At 49.3% G+C, this 7,794-nt stretch overlaps 1 protein-coding gene across 2 annotated transcripts in view; it reads right to left on the reverse strand.

Annotated features, from left to right (window-relative positions):
• The window catches only part of PLD1 (phospholipase D1), a 62,466-nt gene extending 56,144 nt beyond the window's left edge, over positions 1–6,322 (reverse strand). Inside the window, exon 1 of one of the 2 annotated variants that reach the window (XM_064665851.1) lies at positions 6,152–6,322. The gene's annotated coding sequence lies outside the window, so the exon portion shown is untranslated. The remainder of the gene's footprint in view (positions 1–6,151) is intronic. The other variant, XM_064665850.1, reaches the window with a different exon arrangement.
• Positions 6,323–7,794: the final 1,472 nt, after the last annotated feature.

Raw genomic sequence — 7,794 nt, forward strand, 5'->3', positions numbered from 1 at the left:
AGGGGAAAAAAAACAACAACAAGACAGCAGTTCCCATCTCACCAGTTCTTTCTCCCAGTAAACAAAATGGCTCAGTTGCCATAACTGCTGCCAAAACTCAGCAGGATCAGGTCTAATCACAGAGATTTCAAAGCCACTGTGAGTCATCTACTATTCTTTTTTGGTAAGATTTAGTGATGGGTGGGACACTCAGAGAAAAAAAAGTCAATTTGCAGGAAACTTCACTCATGGAAAAATATACTTCAGAACATCTCATGGGGACTACATAAATAGCAAAGAGGAAAGGAGAAACTAAAGCACTTCTTTCTGAAAAGACTATGATGCACTGCCTTGCTCTCCAAATTGTTTCAGCAGCCCTTGAGCTGTGACAGAGAGAGGACAGCTGAGCTTCCTGGGAGACCTCAGCACCCACGGGTGCTTCTCACTGCACCCAAGAGAACCCCAAGCAAGGCAGATTTGTGTTCTTCATGTGAAGTCAACTGTATCATGTAATGGCATTTTACTTGAAATGAAAGGGAAAATGTAAGCACAAAACCTACAACTGTTTCACCTCTTGTGTGCCACATTCAAAGTTGGTTGGGAGTGAGAACACTTATTTTTTTCAATAAAGAAAAAAAAACCAACAGAGAGGTTGTCTTTAGTCAGGTAGTGGGTCACAGGGTCCTGCCATGGTCACAAGACCCCAGGTTACTGAAAATGTTGGAAATATGCAACTAATTACTCCTGCAGGTTTGTTTTTCCCCTGGGGATTCCTGGAGGCTGAAAGCAGGACTCAGCCCAGCTGATGGTGAGAGAAGCCTGTGCTGTGAGGTGCATCTGACCCAAGAGCAACGCAGCCGTGTTCACGAGAGGGTGTGTTCTGGGTGGGGCAAACACAGACGGGGGAGGAAGAAGAAGAAATTACTATTTCTGACTGAAAAAAATCTTCCCAGAACTCCAGCTGGTAAAATGGGAGAAGTTTCTAGGAAGTGGCTCAGAGGTGAGTCAGTGCCAGTGGCACAGAAGAGCCCCGGGACACACCACTGGCAGGACCCTGACAGGAGAAGAGTCGAGAAGCAAGATCTTGCACAGCAAGACAACCAAAAACTGCAAGTGGCTGTGAATTAGACACTTGCACAAGCTGGGACAGAGGCTGTCAGAGCGCTGCTCTGTGGGACATTGTCTGCCTGGCACTGCCTTTTGTCTCTGCGCACTGGAACGCTCGTCCCGGAGAAGAGTGGTCCCTCTGTGCTCAGACCACCTTCTCTGGCCCTGGGGATGGAGCTGTAAACAGCCCCCAGAGCTACTGGGATCCTGCTGCTGGCCCTGGGAGAGCCAGGGAAGCATCAGGTGTTTATTGGGAGATTTATCTTATTTCACCCAGAGAAAGAGCCCTGGACATAGGAAAACTCACTGCACCAGCAGAAATAAAAATCTGAGACAGGAATCAGGTCCACTCACAGTCTGACCTGAAAAATGCAATCGAGGAAATACAATTTAATTCTTCTTTCACCAACAGAGGTGTAAGCCAGGAAAATAAATCTACTACATGACTATTCTGAATATTTGCTGCTGTCAGTGTAGCATGCACAGGACTCCACATCCAGAGTGAAAGTCTCCTTCTGTTGCGTATATCTGCAATAGCAATGAGGTTTTTCATCCTCAGCCCTGCAACTCCTTTCTCAGAGGCTTTCCACGGGTGGGCAATGGAGGGCTGCTCTTTCTCTTCTGCAAAATATCCACCCCATCGCTATTCACACTGCCTTTTATTACAGCCTTTCTTCCTAAAGAGTCAGTTCCTTAAGGCAGAAAATCATTTCTTATTTTATATATGCCTCCTCTGCCAGAAAAAAAGGGAATAGAGGAGGAAGGGGCAATGTCATTACGCTGAGGTAACTAATGCAAACTGGCTACTTTGCTGTCAAATCCTACTGGAGGTGTAGCACCATTTTATTTGCTGGAGCTCAACATGCACCCTGTCCCCGGGGAGCAAAGGGGAAAGTTTAAGGAAAACAGTCGCAGAAACACAGCCAACCAAGGAGTACAAAGGTACGAACACCACACGTGGCCGGCGCCGGCTTCGGTGCGGACTCAGCCCAGGTGGGCAGACACATGCCAAGGCAGCACTGCCGGGTTCATTCCCAGCCAGCCCCACTCTCACACATATTTTCTTGGCATCCAACCGAGCACAGAAGCCTGATAAGATTATCTCAAGGTGATTACCCCAATATTAGAAACCTGCATCCCATTTTGGCAATGACCCCTCAGCACACGCTGTGCTGCCACCCTGCCTGCCAAGCTGACACTCCACCACACCCACTGCCAGAGCAGTGGCAGGTCCTCTGGCAGTTGCTCCATTGCCCTCCCTGACCCCTTTTCAGCAAGACTTCCCTGACCTGTGCCTATTTAGGCTCGCACAAGCCGCAACTGTTTTAAAATTACAAGTTCTTATTCTCTGAGGCAAAACTTGTCTCCCTGCTAGGGTGAGTGGCTTCCTCTCTGCCGGGGGGATGCCTGGCACCATCCCAGCTCCTTTTAGGGCCCCAGCTCTCCAGCGTGGGAGCAGCAGCCACCAGACGGCTTCTCCCCCTCTCCCCACACCAGCAGATGGGTGCCGGGGGCCGGGCGCTGTCTGACAGACACGAGCCCCGCTCCCACTTTGTTATGTAAACCCCCAGGTTTCGGTGTTTATCTGCTTCAAGGATCCAGAAAGCACTAAATGCCATCGCAGCGTGTGGGCACGAGGAGCGAGGGATGTGCGAAGCGCTCAGGGCAGCGGCGATGGCACGCAATGCCGACCCCAGCGATGCCTCCCACTATTATTGCGTGGAAACAGAGAAAACTCTGAATTCCAAGGACAAAAATATATATAACATAAATTTCACGATCTGCAAATCCACATTTTACTCCTGCTTGTTTCCCCCCTCAGCACAGGAGCCAGGGGAACGGTGCATGTCCCCTGCACAAGCTCCATGACAGCCTCGTGCCACCCTGAACACCCTGTGCCACACAGGTGAGGGAGCAACATGGCAAATATTTTGTAAAGAAAACCAGGCAAACAGAGCTCTTTTTCCACCAGTCCCTCCACCACCCAGTACTTTCCAGGGTGTCTGCATGTGCAGAGCTGGTATGTACATCTAGCAGGTGAGGATGAGTCCATGAAACCCAGCGGCACAGGAGGGGCACCTGGCTAAATAACTGTTAAAAACTTATTTATATATATAAACAAAAAACCAAATAATAGATATGTAACTCCATTCAGTCTCCTTGCTGGGAAGTTTCCAGGGTACAAGGCATGTGAGCTAAAAACACATCATCAATTAATTGTCAGCCAGACAATGGGAGGAAAAGGCAGGAAGGGTTTGCTCTCACCCTCCTCCTTCCTCACCCTCAGACAAGACCAAGTGCCTTATTTACATAAAACACTTCAGCAACTCAACACCAAGAAGAAAATCAAATTGCCTTCCTTAGCTGTTATAGACCAATTTAGGGCCACTGGACAACGCTCATTCTCACTCAAGCTTTATTATTATTATTTTTAAAATCACTTGCTGCAAAATAGTTGTGAAATTAAGGAACCACCTGTTTGCAGCAAAGGCATCAGAAAGGAGCTGCTCCTCATGGAGTGCAATGGCTTCCTGCAGTACTCCAGCTATTTCAGAGACTGAGTTTCTCCTCTGGTGTGTTCATTGGGCAGAGAGATACAAGATAAAACTAGAAACCTGCATGAACATAAATAACTGATATCTTCCTTAGTATATCATTTCAAGGGAATAACACTTGCGGTAACACCACCAGTTAAGTACACTCACCCTGACATTTCTTTCCCTGAAGGCTTGACAACTTGCTTTAAATCAATTTCCAGAGAAAGAATAACTGTAAAAACCCAAGTTCAACTGGCTGAACTTGCACTCAGATGCACGGTTTATCTTGTAAGAGATTTCTCAAATCACTGCTGAAGATCAGACCCACTCCTGTAAAACATGGGATCTTTCCTTCACTGCAGACACACCTGAAGTCTAAAGAGCACTTCACAAATTACAGGAATAACACGAGCCTTTACACTTTGTTACTTCTAAGAGTAATAAAATTTCTAGGTGAGGCACGAGCTTTCAGCCCGCTTTATGAAAGAATAATTTCACCAGCAAAGATCACCTACCTAGCCCTTATAATTTCATTTATACACATCTAAACCAGCACCTAAAGCAGCAGCAATTCTGATACCAGCAAACTTCCTAAGCTGTGAGAGCTCAGGAGACACCTGCCAGCAAGAGCATTTTTTGTGGCAGGAGTTCAAGCCTCTCAAAATAAAAAGAGCATCACGGCCTGCAGGAGAAGTCGCTTCATTAAGTCTTTTCCAGTAAGACCAGAGCTTCAACACTAATTTTAAACAATCCTGAAAAGGACGATGTTATATAATGGGACAAAACTAAATGTGCAAATGAGTATTTAAGTGAGAACCTTCAATCTTATCTACTTAGGAAAGCTAAATCTTGACAAAAACAAATTAAATGGATATACCTCTCAACAAACTTTCATTTAATCAGCTGAAGCACAGCCTACAGGAATTTCTGTAAATTTTAACAGGTCTTTGCAGAGGGATCTGGGTTTTTCCCCCAGATCTCAACCTTCTCCCTGAGGGAGCTCTGACCAACACTGAGACTGAGGACATGGGCTTAGCCCCCATCCAGCCAGCTAAACCCTGCTCCAAGATGGGCGATGGAGACACCGTGGGAAGTCACCTGTGTGCTGCACTTTCAGCCCTGGGGGAGACCAGACACACTTTTCCACTGCAAAAAAACAGATTTGACAGATTTGATAGTATCTCACAGCAGAAGGATGGAAGGAAAGGCCCCTTTCAGCCGCAGGCAAGTGCAGGACAGGGCAGTTGCACAAGTGTGGCTGGTGGCTACCATCCCATCCCAGTGCCCTGTGCTCATCTCTGAGCAGGGACCAGGGATCCCAGCATCCCTGGGGAGTGCTCAGCATCCCGCAGTAACAACAACCCTGAAGGAAGGGGCTTTCTGCGTATTCACAGAAAATACAGTGCAGACTGATGACAAGCTGCAAAGGAAGGGTAGGCCAGGGCCATGGGATTAAACTTGGAACTTCCCAACTTCTGGCAAAACTGGGCAGAATTTGCCCACGAGACCCAAGCCACAGAGCTAACACTCATGAGAAGAGGTGGTTGGAAATTAAGTTCCCTGGTTACCTGCAAGCCTTTGGCATGAGCTCACACTACCAAATGCCAGAGAAGGCATGGGACGGAAAACACAAATTCTTGAGTAATTTTAAAGACACTCAAGAGTTCCCACCCCTCGAGCTGCAAACACAGGCAGCTCGAAATACAATGCCGTAGGAAAACAGAGAGCTTTTGTCCCAACAGCCATGGACTCACCAGCCTGACGATGACATCCATTACTTACAGTGTTAAACCAGCAGAGCTTCATCCACCCAGTTCAACTGTCACTGCCTGTCCCCAAAAAGCCACGTAACGCTGCTGGTTGGAGAGGCATCGTGCAGATTTACTTAAAGGAGGGCTGTGGGGATCATGCAGACCTGGGCACACAATGTGCATTGTCCCGTTGTGTGCGGGAGAAACACTTTCCAAAGCCAACGGAGCTGCACCAGCTTGAAACCCAGTCCAGGTCGGACACGAGGCACTTCGGGCTTGAAGATTTCCAAAGAGCATCATGCCAAATAAAGAGCAACAGCAACAGGCAGAAAAGGCTTTCACTGCGAGAAACCCAGCCGGCAGCTCGGCAGAGCGGGCTGTGTCAGCGTGCTGGGAAACTCTCAAGGTTTTCCCCTGTCCAAAAACTGCGGGTGTAGAAAGGACGTGGCAGGGACACGACTTCACCGGCACTGGGGACACACCAGCCTCTCTGAAGTTCACCCCAAAAGGGAAGCTGCCCTCGCTGAGTTCCCCAACCCAGACCCCCACGCTGACCCCAGGGCAGGACTCACATCCCACCCAAACACACCCATTTCGCGGCACGGAAAACGGGCAAAAAAGAGTTACGTCCGACAGGCTGACAAACACCTCCCAGCGGCAAAGTCGGCCGCAGCAAAGAACCCGAGCAGGGAATTAACTTGAAAACAGGCGCCCCGAGCCGAAGCAGCCGCGCTCCCCCCGGGCCGGGCGCCCACCCCGCGAACCGCCCGCACCCACCTGCGGCCCCCGCGGCCGCGGGTGCCCCATGGTGCCCTCAGAGCCAGCCGGGTCCCGTCCCTCTCCCGGGGCAGCGGCGGCCGGAGAAGCCGCTCGGAGGAGCCTGAGGAGCCTCCCCGCAGCCGGCACCGCCCGCTCGGTCCCGCCGGTCCCGCCCCGCCGCCCGGCCCCGCCTTATGGGCACCGCGCCCCGCCCGCGGGGAGAGCCCGGGACGCGGCGGAGCGCAGGGAAGGGAGCTCTGCCCCTTCCCAGCCTGGGCGTGCTCGGCCGGGGAAAAATCGTAACGATCGAGAGAGGGGAAACTCGGTTTTTTTATTCCAACTTCGCGCAGGGACTCAGAGGTTCCTCCGCGCTCCAGGTGCCGCTTCCACAGGGAGCGCAGTTCTGCCCTTCGTGCTGTCCTCGCAGTGACTCCAGCAGGGAGAGGACAGTTCCCCATCGCCACCGAGGAAATACGTTTGGCCAGGGAGACCAAACGTATTAATTAAAAAGTCTGTGCAAATTAACGATTTTCAATTGCACATGCAGTGCTATATTTAGCGTAAGACAACCCAATAATTACAGTCCCGTACTGTTTGCATCCGATCCGTCCTCCTCTGCACATGCTGCATTTTCCATGTTACTTCCCATACATCCTTTCTAATATGCAAAGAAGCAGATTTCTCAGCGAGAGAGAGAGAAAATTTTTGTGCTTACAGAAACATTGAACTGACAAGCGAAGAATCAAAACCCCTGGTATGTTACGACTATAACCCAGCCATGTGTGCTGGTGAAACGCCCAAAACCTGTCTGCAGCACTGCAGCTCCCACTGCCACAGGGATATCTTGGTGATTTCTTCCAGGGGAACAAACCTCAGTGTTCCCACTTCCATCTCTACACCAAGCATCAATATGGTTGTTAGGTTATTTTTCTTCCTTAAAGGATTTTAATTTTTATTTCTTTAAATCATGAGGGATTGAACAATGGTCCTCAAATCTACATGAAATAAATAACCCAACTTTGGTTACTGCTGATGCAGAGACAGCCTCAAACCCCTGCTCTGGCAGTGCAATATTGAAGCATCTCCATGTTCTCCACCAGAACAGAACCTGACTTGTTTATGGGCACACTTGCAGCACATTGGCTTAGCTTGTATATAGTGGGTTTACTATGACTTGTCTCACCAACAACTTAATAAAACCAGTGTGAATGATGTGCTTCACATTTAAAATCAAATTTGGAAATCTAAGGTGGGTTCCCAATAGCATTGCAACACAGCTTCCTTCAGCTCACGTTGTTGGGCTCAAACACTCACACTCAGCACTTATGGAGAGCTGTGAGTCAAAGTGGCTCAGCAGTGCCAGCTGCATTGAGCAAGAAAAAAGACAGCACAGGCATTTGTAACACTCAGTGTCAGGAGAGAACAAAGCATCAGAGAAAACCAGGGTGGAACTCTGCAGCAAAGAATAGGGGTGATGGGAAATACAGAAAGTCACCCTATATCACTGCCATTTTCACCCCAGAGAGCAGGCAGAGCCATGCTCAAGAAGGGCACGTTACCCTACACTGCAGAGAGGTTTCGTGCTAAACATATGGAATAGAAATCAGTGGAGAGATGGCACAGGGAGCAGTGTCCTTCAGGGCACCCACCTGCCCAGGATG

Source organism: Pseudopipra pipra, chromosome 10 (genome assembly GCF_036250125.1).
Source record: "Pseudopipra pipra isolate bDixPip1 chromosome 10, bDixPip1.hap1, whole genome shotgun sequence".
Lineage (NCBI taxonomy): Eukaryota > Metazoa > Chordata > Aves > Passeriformes > Pipridae > Pseudopipra > Pseudopipra pipra.